Here is a 21,496-nt window from a genome sequence, read left to right as displayed (position 1 = left end):
TAGATGTTTTTCTAGAACTCTCTTGCTTTTTTGATGATCCAACGGATGTTAGCAATTTGATCTCTGGTTCCTCTGCCTTTTCTAAAACCAGCTTGAACATCTGGAAGTTCACGGTTCATGTATTGTTGAAGTTTGGCTAGGAGAATTTTGAGCATTACTTTGCTAGCATGTGAGATGAGTGCAGTGGTGTGGTAGTTTAGTTTGTAAATAATGGCCTTCATCAATTTTCAATCTATTCACTGAAAAGTACATTGGAGAATAAAGAACGCTTGAGAGTAAAAAATTGCTTAAGTTGCTTTCCTCAAAAATTGGAATACAAAGATTTAATAGAAAATTCTTATTTGATATAAACTTACAAGAATATAACTATTCCAAATTAGCAGCTTTCTGTCTGAGCCTATCTTTAAAAGGGAAGAATTGTAGTCAGTATAAAAGATACAAAAACTTGTCTTTTTAAACTAATAAGAAGATGATGGAGCCTCTCACAGAATTCCTTGCAGTCTTATCACATCTTTCCCGAATTAGATGTTTGACGTGAGACACACCCGAAAAGGTCAGAAGGATGGAACTTAACCAAGAGAAGCTGGTCATCTGTTCAAAAGTCTCCTCAACTCATTCTGAGTTGACCCCATCAAACAAGTTTTCACTCGTTCCTTTGACCCGGGGAATCTACATGTAATAATTTTTACTTGAAAGGTAGAAGTTACGTTTTCAACAATATGAGAAATTTCTTAAAGCAGAAAAAATAGAATTGGTCTTTGCCTTGGTCTGCCACCATTACTTCATTGCTATGACATATGACATCATAGTTAGTCCTCTGAGTCCAGGGTGTTTCTAATGAGCTGAAGTTGGAAGGGTCCCAGTGGAATGCAGTGAACCAAAAGAATCACTGTTCTTTCAAATTCCAACATGATATTAGGAGGGAAAACAAAGAGCTCTTCAAGAGCCAGAGGTCAATCTGTTAAGTAAGTTGTGTATTAAAAAGTGGCAGTAATGAATATGAATGGCCAGTGTCAGAGTATGGCAATAGGTAATTGTCACCTATCTCTGCTATATTATCACTTCTACTTTACCAATAATAGTAATGGATATGCTACTTTCAATATTCTGATAAATTCATATGTCATCACCTGACTTGAGATCCTTATCACAAGATTGCCTCAAAGAAAATAATATAACAGTTTTCAGTGCATATATGTTATTAAAAATATATTTAAATTTTTTAATTATTGTATGTAGAAAATAACTATATGTCGAAAATAGATGGAGAAATGATGTAAACAGTGACAGATTTTATTTTCTTGGGCCCCAAAATCACTGCAGATGGTGACTGCAGCCATGAAATTAAAAGACACTTGCTCCTTGGAAGAAAAGCTATGACAAACCTAGATAGCCTATTAAAGAGCAGATCTATTACATTGCTGACAAAGGTCCATATAGTCAAAGCTATGGATTTTTTCAGTAGTCATGTATGGATGTGAGAGTCAGGCCATAGAGAAGGCTGAGTGATGAAGAATTGAGGGTTTTGAATGGTGGTGTTGGGCGAGACTCTTGAGAACCCCTTGGACAGCAAGATCAAACCAATCAATCCTAAAGGAAATCAATCCTGAATAATCATTGGAAGGACTGATGCTGAAGCTGAAGCTCCAATACTTTGGGTACTTGATGAGTAGAGCTGATTCATTACAAAATACCTTGATGCTGGGAAAGATTGAAGCAGGAGAAGAAGGGGGCAATAGAGGATGAGATGGTTGGATGGCATCATCGACTCAATGGACAAGAGATTGAGCAAGCTCTGGGAAATGCTGAAGGACAGGGATGCCTGGCATGCTGCAGTCCATGAGGTCTCAAACAGTTGGACATGACTGAGTGATTGAACAACAACAAAATAGAAAATAAATAAAAAGGAGACAAATATTACCCAGAATATGACTTAGACCCCTTTTGCTCCTGGGCACACAGGACCCACCGAGGGGCAGCCACCTTTCATAGCATCCATGTAAGCTATAAACTACCTATTCCCTCTGGAAATGTATATAATTATTTAGCCAAGTACATCAAGACAGCCCAGTGGCTACCCCCAACATCAGGATACCTGAGGGCACAGGAATTAACAGGACCTCCTTCCACAAGCTTCCTTGGTATCTCAGATGGTAAAGAATCTGCCTGCAATGCAGGAGACCTGGGTTTGATCCCTGGATCACAAAAATCCCCTGGAGAAGGAAATGGCAACATACTCCAATATTCTGACCTGGAGAATCCCATGGACAGAAGAACCTGGTGGGCTATATCCATGAGGTCACAAAGAGTTGGACACCACTGAGCAACTCATACTTTCATTTTCTTTTCCTTCCATAAGCTAAAATCATAGAAATGGTCATGGGTATCTTATTCCTAATCCCACCACACAGACCCCTAATCTTCAGTCAGGAAAGGTGGGCAAGCTTATTGTCTTCAACATCTCAAAATGGCCAACAAAAATGACTAATAACATGCAATTTCCAGATACACCCACAAATCTCAGGACAAATCTGTTCAACATATACCCTTCCAGGAGAAGGCTGGGGCAAGGGGCACCAGGGCTGGATGTTACTTACCTCTAGGCTTCACAAAAATGCTCCAGAAATGTGTCTGCCCATAATGAGACCACAATTAGAGTGAAAGAGTTTGGTACAACTATATTAAAAAATGACAGAACAAATTGAGAAACAACTGGGAATATATAAATGTGAATGTAACAATAGTTTTGATATAATGGATGCAGACAGAGACCTTTATACTTAGAAATACAGACCATGCATATTTTAAATTTTGTCATGGAAAATTCCCAAACATACATAGAGAGCAAGTATAGAGAGCAGTACATAGAGTAAGCAGCTTGGACAGGTTAAGACTGTACCAGTCAAATTTTCTCTGTTTCTCCTCCTAACTTCTCCTATTTCATTCACTCTATCTTCCTCTTTTACTTTATGGAGTCATAAAATGCACTTTTTGAAACTTCTGTAGTAAATTTATTGCAAAGATGGCCCCAATTCTTCACATACCCATCCATACCTTTGCCCTTTCCCATGTGACTATCAGTGCCCTCCCAATATGGATAGCACAGACACAGACATGAAATTTATTTCAGCCAAAATTATCTTAACAGAAATAGCAGAGGACTGAAATCATGTTCCTGCCTTCTCTCTTTGTTTCTGCCATCCCCATGAGAAAATGCCTGGGCTAGCTGACTGGAGGTTGACAGTCCCAGTTATCCTAGCTGAGGCTAGCCTAAATTAGACAACAGCCAGCCAACTTCCAGATCATCAAATAAGCCTAGCCAAAATCAGAAGAATTTGATTCTAGCCAACCATCCCTGGACTATGAGCAATGTGTGCTCTTATTATATGTAACTGCAGATTTGAAGATGTTTCACAGCATTATTTTGACAATAAATACCTGACACAGAACCTATGGAATATTTATAAATATTATGTATTTCTTGTCAAAACACAAAAAGAAGCACACAAAGGAAAACACCCCTCATGCATTCATAAAATGGTAGACAGACACACAGATAGATAATCTTTTTAATCAGTCAAAACAAATACCAGCTAGCAAACTATGCATGAAGATCAAAAGAGAAAGTAAGTGAAAACAGAGAACAGAGTAAAGGCTGACAGGGCTAGCTTTTGAGCTCTGGTCTGGACAGAGAGAATTCAGTCTGAATTCAGTCTCTTCAGGGAAATGTGGCCTGTGCCCACCTAGAGACAAGAGCCAGGGTCACTGTGTGCGGCAGGGGGCTGGTACACAGCTCCTGGAGAATGAACTCTGGCTGAGAAAAATAGCTACTGGCTCAGTGGTAAAGAATCTGCCTGCCCATGCAGGAGACACAGTTTGGTCCCTGGGTCAGGAAAATCCCCTGGAGGAGGAAATGGCTACCAGTATTCTTGCCTAGAGAATCCCATGGACAGAGGAGTCAAGAGTCAGATATGACTGAAGCGACTTAGCAGCAGCAACTATCCTTTTCTTGTCTACCACCCATCCATTGATGATCAATTGATTCCAAAAAGAGTGCCAAGACAATTCAATGGGTGAAAATAATAGTCTCTTTAGCAAATGATGCTGGATCAACTGAATATCCAATGAAAAAAAATAAAATTATACTCCAATCTCACACCATAAGTAAAAAATGTCCTCAAAATGAATCAAAGATGTAAATGTAAGATTTAAAGCTAGAAAATTCTTAGAAGGAAATAGTATAAATCCTCATGCCCTTGTATTAGACAGGAGTTTCATACACATGACCCCAAAAGCATAAGCAACCAAAAATATAAAAACAAAGTGAACTTCATGAAAATTTAAAACTTTTGTACTTCAAAGGACGTTATCAAGAAAATGAAAAGACAACTCACAGGATGATAGATAATACTTGCAAGTCATATATCTGATAAGGATGGAGCATCCAGAGTAAAAAATAAAGAGCTTGTATAATGCAACAATAAAAAGAGAACCCAACTTAAATATGAGCAGAGGAATTGAATATATATTTCTCCAAAGAAGATACACAAATGATAGTAGGTACATCTAAAGATATTTAAACTAAACCACGATGTGTCTTTATACCCACTAGTAGCTCTAATAATCAAAAAGATAAATAACAAGTATTATCTAGGATGTGGAGAAAGTGGAACCCTCAGGCATTGCCGGTGGGAATGTAAACTAATACAGCTATCTTGGAAAACAGCTTGGCAGCTTGTCAAAAAGTTAAACATAAAATTATCATATAACTCTGCAATTTTATCCTTAGGTATATAACCGAGAGAATTGAAAATATCTATTCACACAAAGACAAATGCTCGTAGTGGTATTTTTCACAATACCCCAAACAACTCAAATGTCCATAAACTAATGAATGGATAAACAAAATATGGTATTATCCATGTAATAAAAGATTATTCATTCATGAAAAGTAATGAAGTACTGATTAATGTTACAATATAAATAAACCTTGAAAATACTACACTAAGTAAAAGTCACACCAAAAAAAAAAAAAAGGCCACATGCTGTTTTATTCTATTTACATGCATTGTTCAGAATAAGCAAATCCACAGAGGTGAAAAGTAAATTAGTAGATTTCAAGGACTGAGAGAATAAGGAAAGGAAGTGACTGCTAAGGAATTCATGGTTTCTTTTGGGAATGATGGAAATGTCCTAGAATTAGACAGTGGTGATGGCTACACAACCTTGGAAATAGAGTAAAAAACACTGAATTGTAGATTTTAATAGGGTGTGTTTTATATGTGAATCATATAATAATAAAGACACATAGTAAGACCTTTGACTGTGTGGATCACAACAAACTGTGGAAAATTCTTTAAGAGATGGGAATACAAGACTATGTTACTTATCTCCTGAGAAATTTGTATGTGGGTCAAAAAGCAACAGCTAGATGAACATGGAACAACTGACTGATTCAAGACTAGGACAAGGCTGTATATTGTCACCCTGCTTATTTAACTAATATGCAGAGTACATCATGTGAAATAATAGGCTGCATGAATCACAAACTGGAATCAAGATTGCTGAGAGAAATATCAGCAACCTCAGATATGCAGATGATACCACCCTACTAGCAGAAACTGAATAGGAAATAAAGAGGAGAGTGAAAAAGCTGGTTTGAAACTCAGCATTCAAAAAACTAAGATCATGGCATCTGGTCACATCACTTCATGGCAAATATAGGGGAAAACATGGAAAGAGTGACAGATTTTATTTTCGTGAGCTCCAAAATCACTGTAGATGGTGACTGAAGCCCTGAAATTAAAAGACACTTATTCCTTGGAAGGAAAGCTATGACCAACCTAGACAGCATATTAAAAAGAAGAGACATTACTTTGCCAACAAAGATTTGTATGGTCAAAGTTATGGTTTTTCCAGTAGTCATGTATGGATGTGAGAGTTGAACCATAAATAAGGCTGAGCACTGCGGAGTTGATGCTTTTAAATTGTGGTGCTGGAGAAGATGCTTGGACTACAAGGAGATCAAACCAGTCAATCCTGAAGGAAATCAATCCTAAATTTATTCATTGAAAGGACTGATGTTGAAGGTGAAGCTCCAATACTTTGGCCACCTGATGCAAAGAGTTGACATTGCAGAAGATCCTGATGCTGAGAAAGATTGAAGGCAAAAGGAGAATGGGGCAGCAGAGGATGAGACGTTTAGATAGCATCACCCACTCAATGGACATGAATCTGAGCAAACTCCAGGAGATGGTGGAGGACAGAGGAGACTGGTGTATTGCAGTCCATGAGGTCATAGAGTCAGACACGATTTAGTGACTCAGCAACAACAACAAAGAAACATAGAGGATAAATTGATAGCTCAGCTGGTAAAGAATCTGCCTGCAATGCAGGAGACACTGATTCAATTCCTGGGTCAGGAAGTTTCCCTAGAGAAGGGATAGGCTACCTACTCCAGTATTCGTGAACTTCCCTGGTGGTTCAGATGGCAAAGAACCTGCCTGCACTGGGGGAGATATGGGTTCAGTCTCTGGGTTGGGAAGCTCCCCTGGAGGAGGGCATGGCAACCCACTCCAGTATTCTTGCCTGGAGGATCCCATGGGGATCCTGTAGCCTGGCAGGCTACAGGCCATGGGGTCACAAAGAGTTAGACACAGAGCAACTAAGCAGAAGGCAGGTGGAGAGAAAAAAAACCATAGTGTCAATCATCAAACAGTTGAGATCTTTACAGATTGAAGGATTCTGTGAGACTTCAAGTTAAAGTCACATGCTAAGAGTGGAACAGAATTAACAAAATAAATCTACATATGAACATAGCTTGGTGAGATTGCAAAATAATAATTTTTGAATCTGCTAGAGAAACTATAAATTACCTAAAAAATAATGACAAAGACACTAATAGGAGCCTCTAAAGAGCTCCAATAGCTGTTTAGGAAATAGTAGAGCTTTATCTTTGTATTATTCGAAAAAATTATTTTCTCTTTTAAAAAATTACTTTCAATATAACTTTATATTCAGCTAAATTATGACTCAAAAAAAAGGTCCAAAAAATAATGTTTGTATATTCCAAAGGAAAATCAATGAGTCTCCAAAGTTAAAATTTATATAGGACAGATTATTTGACTACATTGCAGTAAATTATATATTCATAATAAACAAATTTTTTGAGGAAATCACTTCAACATTAATTTTAAAATCAGCCTTCTAATTAAAAAAGAAATCAGAACTGAAACATTATTTAAATTGAATGACAAAATCATATAAGAGAACGAAATGGAAATTTTAATTGCTATTCTATCATTTCTAATTATTTCTTCAGTTCAGTTGCTCTGTCGTGTCCAACTTTGTGACCCCATGTACTCCAGCATGTCAGGCTTCCCTGTCCATCACCAACTCCCAGAGTTTACTCAAACTCATGTCCATTGAGTCGGTGATGCCATCCAACCATCTCATCCTCTGTCATCCCCTTCTCCTCCAGCCTTCAATCTTTCCCAGCATCAGGGTCTTTTCAAATGAGTCAGTTCTTCACATCAGGTGGACAAAAATAACTCAAAATAATTGTGTGTATCTTTGATTATATCTATTTCATTTCTATATTAAATTTCTTCTATTTGTTGCTATTTTTATTCACTACCTCTATAGATTTTTTCCATTTTTTTCATATCTTCATGTATCAACATTCCATTGTACATTTGTTTCTATTTTATTGTCTATTTCTCTTCTCTATTCCTAGTTCTATTTGGTATTTCTATGCACGTTGTATATCATTTCTATTGTTTTATGTTATCAGCGCTGTACATCATACATGGATGCTCAAATCTACATAGGGAGAATTTGGTTTATCCACAGTAGCTTGCGTCTCCTCCTGTCCTCCTGCCAGGATTTGGTATTCCTCTTGCTGTGGTCCAGGTCCCTTTTATTTTCCTAGGGATTTTCCGTTGCCCTACTTAGCTCCTCACTGCCTCTAGGAGCTCAGTCTATCCCTGGCTTGTCCTATTTCCACTCTTGCCCAGACGAGGTTCCTGCTGGTTTATCTTGTTCTTGTCACCAGCCTCTCCCACCTGTGACAGCCGGGCCTCTGCACACCCCAACACTGGAAGCTCAGGCTACTGCTTCTGCCAGAAGCCCCCTGCGTTGTACCTTGCCCGGGGCTGTCATCAGCACTCCCCTCGGAGCTGCCAGTGCTCACCTCCCACTGCTCTTTTTTCTGTGTCCTCATCTTCCAGAGGGATCTGAAATGATTATTTTATTTCCCTCAACTACTCTTTCTTCACTCTTCCTACTTGAGGGCTGGTCACCAGTCTGGTTCAGTGACTAAGAAATACACCCCCCTCCCATTTCCTCCTCAGGCCCTGTTAATGAGCCTAGTTAATTCTGTCACTATTAGGAAGAAATTACCTCTACTGCAAGACTAAGGAAAGAATCTGGGAGCAGGTAGCTTCTGATTCCTTTTTAAAAAGTAAATGGATGTAAAAACACTGATGCCATGACTGGGTATTGAACTTATGGAAATTCATCAAGCCATATACTTCTGATCTATGCATTTTTCTGTGTATATATACACATATATAGTACTTTAGCAAAATAATTATTCTAATAAATTGTTTTAAAATGTATTATAATTTTTAAAATTTAAAAATAAGAAATAGAGGGAACTCCCTGGTGATCCTATGGTTAGGAACCTGTGCTTCTACTGTAGGGGCCCAGGTTTGGTCCCCGGTCAGGGAGCTGAGGTCCTGCAAGCTACACAGTGTGGCTAAAAAAAAGGGAGAAGTAAATTAGAACTATAGAATCAAAAGATTGAAAAGAACTAAATCCAAATGTTAACATATTCACAGAGAGAAAATGTTAACAGGATTTGTGCTTGGAGTGGAGAGTACTAGGACTTTATGTGATTACTTTTCTTCTCTCTTTTCTCAATTTTCGAGATTTTCTGTAATAAAAAGGCATTGCTGTATGTTTTATAAGTATGTGTTTTTATAAGTGTGTGTACATGTGTGTGTACTAAAAGAGTTTTAGTAACCTCTATCTCATCTCTGAATAGCAGATTTGAGCAGAATACTTACATGTAATCACATGGAAATAGACATAAGAAGGATTCTAGACACAAAATCTACTGGTATATCTTTACTTATGCCCTGCATCTTCTTCTTTCCCCACAATGATTTTTCCTTCTTTAACTGTACCTTTATCACTGTCTTCACTTTCCTCTATTTCACTGTTTTACTGAAATCAACTTTTTAATCCTATCTCCTGTACTGTTTCAAAACATTCTGATTTCAATGGACAAAAGACCTAGATAGACATTTCTCTAAAGAAGACATACAAATGGCCAATAGGCACATGAAAAGATGCTTAAACACCACTAAGTATTGTAGAAATGCAAATCTAAACTGCATTTGAAGTATCAACTCACACCAGTCATAATTGCCATCATCAGAAAGTCTACAAATAATAAAGGATGGAGAAGGTGTAGAGAAAAGGGAGCTCTCTTATACTGTTGTTGGGAATGTAAATTGGTACAGTAACTATGGAGAGCATAGTACAGAACATAGTACAGAGAACATAGTATGGAGGTTCCTTAAAAAACTAAAAATAGAGTTATCATATGACAAAACAATCCCATTCTTGGGCATATAGCTGGCAAAGACAAAACTACATGCACCCCAATGTACATAACAGCAGTGTTTACAACAGCAAAACATGGAAGCAACCTAAGTGTCCATAAACCGATGAATGGATAAAGAAGATGTGGTACATGTATGCAATGGAACATTAACCAGCCATTAAAAAGAATGAGATCATGACATTTGTGGCAATAAGAATAGACCCAAAGATTATCACACTAAGTGAAGTAAATCATACAGAGGAAGACAAATAGCATATGATATAAACTTACTTGTGGAATCTCAAAAAAATAATACAAATGACTTTATTTACAAAACAGAAATAGACTCACAGACATGGAAAACAAATTTATGGTTACCAAAGAGGAAAGAGGGGGACGAGGGACTAATTAGGAGTTTGGGACTAACAGATACACAGTACTATACATAAAATAAACAATAAGGATCTACTCTATAGCACAGGAAACTATAGTCAGCATCTTTTAATAACTTATAATGGAAAATAATCTGAAAAAGAATGCATATTATATATACATATAATATTATGTATAATAATAACTCTGCAGTATACCTGAAAATCACACAACATTGTAAATTAAGTATACTTCAATAAAAAAATTCCTAATTTTAATCAGTAAATTTTCAAAATAAAAGGAATCTGAGAATAATTTCTTTTTAAAAGATTTAATAGCTAAAGGAAGCAATTAAATAAAAGATGTCTTCAGATTCATCATGATAATTAATTGGGACCATTTGAACAGGGAGAAATCTCAAAACATCCTTCATTTTGATTCAACCTTAATATTTTGCTTTTATCAGATACCAACTTTGAGATAAACCTTTTAGAAGTTGGTCCATTGCTTATAACAAATCCAGAGTAGTTTTAAACAATTTCCCTTTTATCTGATGGAGTGAAGATTGTCAGAGATGAGCCCCAGCTGGGGCCCAAATTAGAGTAATTAAGAAGCAAAAAGTCAAAGTACTTTTCTATAATTTGTTTATTTTATTAGAAGATTAAACAGTATTGCTAGTGCAGAATTTGTCATACTTACAGAAACAGAAAGAGAGGGCATTGTTTAAATGCTATGTGTAACAGATATGGAAGTGATAGCCTCAGAAAACAAGACTGGATCATCAAACAGTAAGAGACATACTTAAAAGGACATGTAATTTTACTTTATGATAATATATAGCCATTGCCAAATAAGGAAGTGTCTCATTAAAACTATCACAAAACATTCATCTGTGGTCAAAGAGAGACCTGTATACTAACTTATCTGATAGTTTTGAAAAATTCTTATAAACCCTAACTATACTTGGGCAATAAAAGAGAAACTTACATACAACAACAGGAACTAAAATGTTTTGAGGCCTTAAGGTAGTTACTTTTCTTTTCTGGAGACACTGTTCATGCTTGTAAAAGTCAATCAAAAATTAAAATAAAAAAACCTATAACACTTAATACTGTTTATATCAGTATATTCTGACTCAATATTCAGGCTATATTATATAAAGAAACATTTAGGTACTAAGTTTTAGGTATTAAAATTGCCTCTTTGGATTCATTTCAAATGCTTTTCACAAATGCAATGAATTGTCAATGTCTTGTGAGCCTCCTTCTGTCTTTTTTTTTTAGATTGCCAGGAGAAATATCAATAACCTCAGATACGAAGATGACACACCCTTATGGCAGAAAGTGAAGAAGAATTAAAGAGCCTCTTGATGAAAGTGAAAGAGGAGAGTGAAAAAGTTGGCTTAAATCTCAACATTTAGAAAACTAAGATCATAACATCTGGTCCCATCACTTCATGGCAAATAGATGGGGAAACAGTGGAAACAATGGCTGACTTTATTTTTCTAGGCTCCAAAATCACTGCAGATGGTGATTGCAGCCATGAAATTAAAAGATGCTTGCTCCTTGGAAGGAAAGTTATGACCAACCTAGATAGCACATTAAAAAGCAGAGACATTACTTTGCCAACAAAGATCACTCTAGTCAAGGCTATGGTTTTTCCAGTGGTCATGTATGGATGTGAGAGTTGGACTGTGATGAAAGCTGAGTGAGGAAGAATTGATGCTTTTGAACTGTCGTGTTGGAGAAGACTCTTGAGAGTCCATTGGATTGCAGGGAGATCCAACCAGTCCATCCTAAAAGAGATCAGTCCTGGGTGTTCATTGGAAGGACTGATGTTGAAGCTGAAACTCCAATGCTTCAGCCACTTGATGTGAAGAGTTGACTCATTGGAAAAGACCCTGATGCTGGAAAAGATTGAGGGCAGGAGGAGAAGGAGACGACAGAGGATGAGATGGTTAGATGGCATCACTGACTCAATGGACATGGGTTTGGGTGGACTCTGGGAGTTGGTGATGTAAAGGGAGGCCTGGGGTGTTGTGGTTCATGGGGTCACAAAGAGTTGGACAGGACTGAGTGACTGAACTGAACTGAACTGAACTGTGAGTCTCAATGATAGCTTTCTCTATCCTTTAGGCATTTCTCATAACTTCTATAGTCCCTTAAAAAGAGTAGAAATCTTATAAAAAATTTTGCTAATAACTTCTAAACAAAGTCTCTTTTCTGCACCAGTGGTGAATGTAATTGATGACATTGCTTTTAGTAGATTCTTCTTTGTTAACGCCACGTTATATGGATTTAGTAACACCAACTTGTCCTGGCAATACAGATATTGACAACATTAGAAAGATAAATTGATTCCAAAGTAGGCAGTAGCTAGGAAAACATAGCACTGGAATAGCATAACTTTTTCTTAATAAAATAATAAATACTTGAACTGCTAAAAATGAAGAAATTCCTTGGTATTTATTAACGCATTCAATGATAACATGCCCAAGATACATATTTTACTACTCTTTTTGTTAAGTTGCCTATAATATCACACATTCTTGACAGCAAAGTAATGCTTACAATGGAAATAAATACATTATTAGAGAAATTGACTTTCCCCACTGTTTCATCCCTGCTGCTGCTGCTGCTGCTGCTGCTAAGTCGCTTCAGTCGTGTCCGACTCTGTGTGACCCCATAGACAGCAGCCCACCAGGCTCCCCCGTCCCTGGGATTCTCCAGGCAAGAACACTGGAGTGGGTTGCCATTTCCTTCTCCAATGCATGAAAGTGAAAAGTGAAAGTGAAGTCGCTCAGTTGTGTCCGACTCTCAGCGACCCCATGGACTGCAGCCCACCAGGCTCCTCTGTCCATGGGAGTTTCCAGGCAAGAGTACTGGAGTGGGGTGCCATCGCCTTCTCCGTCATCCCTGCTACTACTCCCCAAAGGCAATATCACCCTTTCTAATTCGGACCCTCCTAAAGAGTCCTCACATAACTGTTTAAAAAACATGCTTATACCACCACTACTCTGTGTTACCAATTAAATATTATCAACAGAAAAAATGAGAACTTGCTTCATTTACAGTGTTTTCTATCCCCCTCTCTCCTCTTAATGTTTGATATACATGTGGTTGATACTACTGTTGCACTTAGTTCCAATTTTGAAGGAGACTCTAGAGTAAGAGGCGAGAAGAAGGACTGGGTGTAGGTATACAAAGGACAAATTGATTACCTGAAATCAAAAAGATGAAAGAATTCTTATCTTAAGAATTTCCATATTACCTTTAAATTAAGACATGTGAGTGTGGTCAGAGTTTGAAAAGAGTTCACCACATATTTATTAAACCCCTACTCATAGTATTGTGATAGATACTCCTAGGCTTGACTGGGGATTTGGGGAAGATTTCTTGGAGGAAATTCTAAACTCGTTCTTGAAAGATAGTTCTGACCTAGGCAAGTGGAGGTTGGGAAAGAGAAAGAGCACTTTCCAAGCAAAAGAAGAGCTTAAACAAATGCTTGAAATATGGGCAAGGTAGGAATGAAGAAGCCTCAGATGAAAGACAGCTAATTCAACTGAAGAGAGGGTCAGGGGTCAGGCTAATGCTGTGCTTCTATAATTTTACTTGTTTATGACGTGACCACTGAAGAATGATAAGCAGGAGAAAGATATGCCTCCTTTTATTTAACCCTTTACACAGTTCACTCTGTAAGAATGAATGTAGTAGAAAGAGGAAATGGAGTCAGAGAAGTCAGTTTGATAACTTCTGTTATCCCACTGGTGGGAAATGGTATGGGAATGCAGAAGGAATGCACAGAGGGACAGGTTCAAGTAGAATTTGAAGACAGTACTAAAATGAACCATGGCCAGGGAACTTATGGATTTTTATGGGATGAGATGGGATTGGTTTAATGGGAGTGAGGAAGATTTATGAGTATCTTCTTGGTTTCCAGTTCAATGTCACCAAGAAAATAGTAATTTCATTAATTGACAGAGGAATCACAGAAGGAAAAGTAGGTTTAGTAGAGGTTGGGGGAGGGGTGAGGAGTTGAAGGATCAGTTGAATGTTCAGGATGAAATATCAAGCAATTATTAGCATACATAATTCTAAAGCTCAAAAGAGGAGTTGCTATACTTTTGACAATGAGTTCCACTGAAAAGAGGGTTAAGATCAGAATTTTGAGAGGCACAAAATGTTAAGGGCTAGGCAATGGATGATAAGCTCATTGAGGGAAAAAAAAAACTTGAGAGAAGAACCAGTTGTTATAACTACCAGAGAACTGGAAGCGTTACAAAGATGGAACTGTCAGTAATGTACAATGTCACAGAGGGGACCCTTCAGAAGTGGTGACCTTTATCATGGCAAGTCAGTAGCATCGGACAGACCAAGCCAAGTGAGACCGCAGTGTGAGGAGGAAGGATGAGAAGTGCTCACAAGGTGGTGAAGAAATAACTAAGGCTCTCTGACTGGTAGCTTGGCTGGAAAGGAAAAGAGAATGATTGTGATCAGTGCAATCAGTGTGGCTGGGTCAGTGAGAGGGAGCTTTATCTGTCCGGGAAAGAGTTAATATAGGCATGTATTTGGCTAAGAGTCAGGTAGATACCTATTCATCCTCCAGGACAGGAATTCTCTCCTGGGAGAAGGGTTGTGTTGGGTAGAGGTTTTCAAAGTGAAAGTAAAAGTGTTAGTCACTCAGTCATGCCCAGCCCTCTGTTTTTATACCATGGGCTGCAGCCCATCAGGCTCCTCCGTCCATGGGATTTTCCAGGCAAGGATACTGGAGTGGTTTGCCATTTCCTTCTCCAGGGGATCTTCCTGACCCAGGGATTGATCCCAGGTCTCCTCCACTGCAGGCAGATTCTTTACCATCTAAGCTACCAGGGCAGCCCAGGGAAGAGGTTTGAAGGGAGTATAGAAATATTGGCCTTTACTCACAGGAAACTAAGAGAGAATTTAACACAATCCAGAGTAGTCTTGAGGGCTTTGTTAAGGTTGGAGGCAAAATGAGAAATTTAGCTTTTGTTTCTCTTTTCTATTTCTCCTCCCCATATCAGACTTTCCAGTTCTAGCTTCCCACTTACCTGCTTCCTGACTGCATGAATGAAACCGCTGAAGGTGATGTCCTTACCAAAATGACCAAGAAAACATTACACGCCTTCTATCATTAGACATACAGGTGGGAACAACCTAAGATGCAGATGATCCAACTACAATGTGTAAATATGTGCAAATCACTTGACAACATTGTATGTATATTTCCATCTGAAAAACAGAAATCATATTATTTACCTTATATGACTGAATGAATTAATGGAAATGATATATGAATAAGCCTAGAACACTGCTTGGTCCAAGGGAGACTATCCATGAATTTAACTCCCCACCATAAAGAAGGAAAAATAATAATCAATGTGTTTGTTAAAATGGATGAAAAAGGGAATCACATTAGATGATAAAATAACAAAAAACAGGGCAAAGGAAGGGGAAAGGAGCTTGCTAAGTAGATTCTCATCACAAAGAGAAACACAAATGAGAAACCAAGAGAGAGATGAAGATAGATGTTTCTAAAGAAAGATGCTCCTGCTATAAAAGTGTGGAGGAGGGCAAGGGAAACACTCAAGCACCATTAATCATAATCCTTGATGTCAATCCCTCTGGGTTTCAGGAGGCAAGAAACAGGCAGAAAAAGCATGTGAGTCCTGTATATCATTCAAAAAAGCAGCTGCTACTCAAATCTGGAAAGTCAAGGCTCTTCTAAAAAAATGTTGGAGCCAAACAAGATCCCAGAAATAGCATACTTGTAGAAAACCACTCATTGCTTCTGGGAAAATAGATTTAGGGTTGAATTGAGGATAACATTGCACAATTCAAACTGGAAGAGAAAGGAAACAGAATTCGACTGGGTTTATCTGAAGGTTCCTGCTGATTCATTCAGCAAATAATTACTGAATACCTATTGCATGCAAGACACTGTGTCCTCTGTAGCAAAATGGTTCCTAAGTATATTGAGGCTTATCAAAATACTTGTTGGCTTTACAGATTCGGAAAACCACATACTTTTTAGAGCAAAGAAACTCAGTCTAAGGCGAAAGAATATTGAACTGGAGACCCTGGAGATTTATGAAAATCATTTCATTTCTGCCACCAATTAGTTGTACCACCTTAATTAAGCCTCTATGCTTCCAAACCTTTGAACCACAGCCTTTCCCCTGTGTCATAAATCCAGATGAATGTCCATAAACATCCTTGACATCTATTGCAGGTATAGACTTCTCTCTGGCCAACATTATAAATTATCTGTAAGGTATTTCCTAAATGAGATTCATTATAAGGGAAGTAAAGTAACCTTACAGTAGAGGCGATGTTTGGTCCTTAATCAAACATCATTCTTTCTTGTGCACGCATGCTCAGTCTCTTCAGTCAGTGTCCAACTCTGTGTGACCCTATGAACTTTAGCCCACCAGGCTCCTCTGTCCATGGGATTCTCCAGGCAAGAATACCAAAGTGGGTTGCCATGCCCTCCTCCAGGGGATCTTCCTGATCCAGGGATGGAACCTGCATTTCCTGCATTGCAGTGGGATTCTTTATCACTAAGTCACCAGGGAAGCCCTCATTCTTTCTTAAGGACACTAATTAATGACTGTTTATCTCTTCCTTGTATCACCTAACATAACACTGTTGACATAATAAATGCTCATTAATTATCTGATGAGTAAAAATCAAGATTTTCATGCAAAAAGAAAGTAGATTCCTATAAAACCAAAATTTGACCAACTTTACAAGCGATTTGGATCACCCTGCCACCTCCATTATCAGAAAAACACATTCTCAATCTTGGTTGAGAATTCAGGCTTTAATCATGTTTTTAAAAGAACACAGAACCAGGTGAATAATGTTTGCTGATTTCTTCTTCTAGACAGTATATAAAAGGGAGATTCAAAGGAAGTCTGGATGGATTTGGGCACACTCGGGAAGAGAAAGCCCACTGACCCATGAAGTTTGACTTGCTGGGACATAACATCCATTAGGCATTTAAACGGTAAGGGGGTGGTGAGACCAGGAAGATGACCCATATGGATGACTTGAAGTTATTAGTAGCACAAAGAATGAATAAGAGAAAAATAAGAAAGATCAAGAGAAAGACTTAGTGTAAAACCAAAAGAAAGAGAGAAACTAGAAATTTAGTATTTAATTAATTGGATAGAATATTTTTGCTAATAAAATCCCTTCTGGCATCTCTTTAGGGATTCAAGTTCTCCAACTAATGTAATTTTCTCTCTGTTGACAGTTCACAGAAAAAAGCTGTGAAATGTTAAAACTGGCAGTGACCTCACTGGTGAGTACAGGTAGGATATTTGGAGGGTAATAACACTGTGTCATCTAGGAAGACTCAGCTAGAGATAAAATGGGGACAAGACATAACTTGTTAAAATCTTGCTTCTTCCTTTGTGTATTTCCTGCTAATGAAACATCTCAACTCTCTCGGTATCTTTGTTTGTTAATGGCCAATTCATCCTCTGATGCTGGGATTAGGCCAATGGGCCATGAGAAACCCCTCAGCCAGAGACTTCAAAGAGAAGGAATGAGGCTGAGGTGTATTCCTCCCAGTTATCTCCTGAGAGGCTGTGCAGGCCTGGTTGAGTCCCATGACCAAAGGCCCCTGCTTCTCTGCCAGTGGACCTCTCTCCATAGCTCTGGGCTTCCAAGGCCTGGGAGTGGTAACAGCCCAGTCATCAGAAGCTCCAGGATACTATACCACCTCTCTCCTTATCCTCAGACTGCATTCAGCTTCTTTAATAGCCTCTTTATTAAGCCTCTCTTTGCTTCTCTATCACAGCAAGTAATAGCTTAAAATAGTAATCTGGGTTTGCTTTCACAGTCCAATTGGTCAAGAATTTGGGAAAGGCTTGGCAAGGCAGTTCTTGCTTAAGATCTCTCATGTGGTTGCAATTATACGTTGTGGGGAATTTGGTAGGGGAGTAGAGGTGAGGGGTAGGGAGTGTTGGGGGTCTTCAGTCATTTGAGTCTAGATGATGCAGCTTCACACTGGCTTACTCATATAGTGGGCAAGTTTGAGTGTGGCACCTGACTTCCCATAGAAAGTGTGTGTGTGTGTGTGTGTGTGTGTGAGAGAGAGAGAGAGAGAGAGAGAGAGAGAGAGGACTGCATTGCCTTTTATGGAGTCACCTCCAAATTCATGGAGCCTCAAGTCTGTCTTCTGTTGATTAAAGCAGTTTAAAAGAATTTCCCTGGTGGTGGAGTATCTAAGACTCTGCACTCCCAATGCAGGGGGCCCGAGTTTGATACATGGTTAGGGAACTGGATCCCACATGCTACAACTAAAAGGTCCCATAATGCACAACCGAAAAAGAAGAAGAAGACAAAAGATTCATCCAATTTCAAGGGGAGGAAACAGAGACCATACCTCTTGTTAAAGGCACACCAACTTCACACTGGAAGGGGAGTGTGTACAGTGGAAACAAGTGAGAAACCCACTTTAGAGAAATGGGCAATATAGTTGCATTAATACTCCATCTTCCAGGATGCTGAACCCCTAAGAATAAGATTGGTTCTGACTCTTGAATTGGTCTTAACTTGAAGATGGGGTTCAGGACATTCTATCCAAAGAGAAACAGAAATCAAGCCAGAGAATCAAGTAGATGGTTACATTCACCATATCAGTGGGATATAACTGAACAAATTTGACCCTGACTCTGTTGTAACCAAATAACACAACTCTGAGGGGTTAGTGAAAACAGATGGAACCAGAATTAGAATGTGGGCTTCCCACCACAAAGCTCCATTCTCCAGATCAGATCACCTTGCTAAGCCTTGTTTGCCTCTGTTTAACAGTGTACACATGGATATTTTAAGAATGTTTTAAACAAGGCTTGTCTTTGGCATATGTGTTATACAAGCAAGAAGAATATGAGACCCAACCAATAATCTTACCAAATCCATTTCTCTGTCTGTTGACTAGATGTCATACATCCAACAAAGTGGATATCTTTAACTCAACTTTTGGTGTTACTTTCTATTAGAGTGACAGTACCAAGTATTAACATCTCAAATAAGTACAAACATGCTGAAAGCCCTTAAATGCAGCATTAAGTAATATCCAACTACTTAAGGTGATGATATCTCTGAGGAGAATTAAATGACATGAGCCTGAATGCCATTCTGAGATGGAAATGCATCTGTAGGTAAAGAGGACTTCAAGACCATATTTATTAGAATGGGAAAAAAAGGTCAGCGTTACACAGAATGAAAAGTGACCTTTTCCATGGAGATTGCTGAATCTAATTTATCTTGCTTCGCTGAGACAGGAAATGCACTACAATGTTCAGGATGGGGAAAAAAATGACAATTTAATGATTATGAAACATCTTTCACTTTCCAGGGTAATTGAACAATCTCAACATCAAAGGCAGAACTGGTAGCCTTTTGGAAAATGGAATGTCATTTTGCTTTCTTTTCACTTTTTACTGCATCAGTGAACTTTAGCATCTTCTCTGGCTTTATTTTTCCATTTTCATTTAGCATTGATACAAAACAGACCTGACTTTAAGTGTATCATGCAAGGTAATAATTTATGTTGGAAACTTCAAATGGATAGGACAGAACCACTTTTGTATCTGTTACATTTTTAATGACTTTAAATATAGCCAGCTGAACAAAGTTCAGACCTTCACTGTTACAGGTAAGTGTAGCTTGACATGATAAACTTCCTATTCCTCTAGTCACCTCATAAAGGGAACATATAAACTGCCGTGGGTTTCCCTGGTGGTTCAATGGTAAAGAATCTGCCTGCAATGCAGGAGCCATAGAGAATGTGGGTTCAATCTCTGGGTTAAGCAGATCCCCTGGAGGAAGACATGGCAACCCACTCTAAGATTCTTGCCTAGAGAATCCTATGGACAGAGGAGCCTGGCAGGTTGAAGTCCATGGAATCACAAAGAGTCAGACATGGCTAAAGCAAGTTAGCATGCCTACATAGACAAACTCCCAACTCTAAGACACACTATTCTCCCAACTTTCATATTCTTGTATCTATAATGCTATCAGCACTATTGACTTCTAGAGCTGTTTTTTGTCAGCAATTCTTTATATTTCCCCCCCCCCCCCCCGAGCTTCATTTGCTACTTTTAGGGGTGGGAGAGAAGCCCTGATATTGACCCCAGGGAAGGAATTCATTTAAGACAACTATACATTTTCATTGTCTTTGCTTTTTAATACTGAACAGCAACAAAAAATCTCATTTAAACAAAAATTCTTAGTCAATGGGATTTTAGGTTTAGTAAGCCTTTCTCTCAAATAAAAGCTTGGCTATAATTTGCTACCAGTGATCCTATAAGAAGAGTACATACAGCACACTGGTATGAATTAAGTGGTGACAATTAGGTAAAATCTGGGGGAGGTGATATTATTCGTTTTTGTTTTACCTAAGTAACCTCAAACCTGCTCAGGTTTTACAAATACTTGCATTACAGTGAAATTTTGCCTAAGAATGAAACCTAAGTGCAGTCAACATTGTGGGATTCATGAGGGAAGCATTGTGTATGATGAAGTGTGTTAGTTGCTCATTTGTGTCTGACTCTTTGGAACCCCATGGACTGTAGCCTGCCAGGCTCCTCTGTCCATGGAATTCTCCAGGCAAGAATACTGGAGTGGATAGCCATTCCCTTTTCCAGGGGATCACCCAATCCAGGGATCAAATCCGGGTCTCCTGCATGGCAGGAGAATTCTTCGCTGTCTCAGCCACCAGAGAAGACCAAGAGAAGCATGTTAATTGCCTATTTCACAAGTCCAGGGTTGAAGACTTCAACTCCTTCCACCCCTACTTGCATCTCTTTTTGTTAGGTCTCTAAAATCAGCATGTATCAAAAAAATTTGGAGGAAATATAAATATTTCCCCAGATTCCAGGAGAAAGATGGTGGCCTCTTCCCTCCTTCCTTTAACTCTAGATGTTATAAAATTGGGGCTCACTTTTAAGTGAGAGAAGAGAACTGCTTATTTGGCTCAGTTTCATTTTTGTAGTTGTGAGTCATTTGAAGTTGAGAACCATTTAGCGTATCATGATTTTGCATTTTCTTTGGGGACTAGAATGCTTTTGGTTTAGGAAACTCTTGATTCAATCCTAAGAACAGAAGGAAAGGGGAAACGGGGAGCTGGTTGTTTAACTGGTGCTCTAGGATTTTAGAGAGGGGAAAGCAAAGAGGTTTTCTTTTTCCACTGTCCAAGAGAGTTTGCCAGAGTAGAAAAGTAGATGGAGATTTAAATATGGTGTATTAATCAGCTTTTGCTCTGACAATGCTACCTTACAACTCAAAAATCTCGGCGACTTACAATAAACATTTAATTCACACTCACAGACCTTCAGGCAAGCTGTGGTCCGGAAGGAATTCACTGAGCTTCTCTGAACCAGGCTGTATGCCAAGCTTTGGGTCAGATACAGGTTTATTCCACAAGTGTTTCTGCCAGGACCCAGGTGGAAGAAGCAATGGCCATCTGAGGTAAGATATTTTC

This window comes from Odocoileus virginianus, chromosome 9, assembly GCF_023699985.2.
Source record: "Odocoileus virginianus isolate 20LAN1187 ecotype Illinois chromosome 9, Ovbor_1.2, whole genome shotgun sequence".
In the NCBI taxonomy this organism is placed as follows: Eukaryota; Metazoa; Chordata; class Mammalia; order Artiodactyla; family Cervidae; genus Odocoileus; species Odocoileus virginianus.
Note: the sequence above shows the minus strand (reverse complement) of the source record.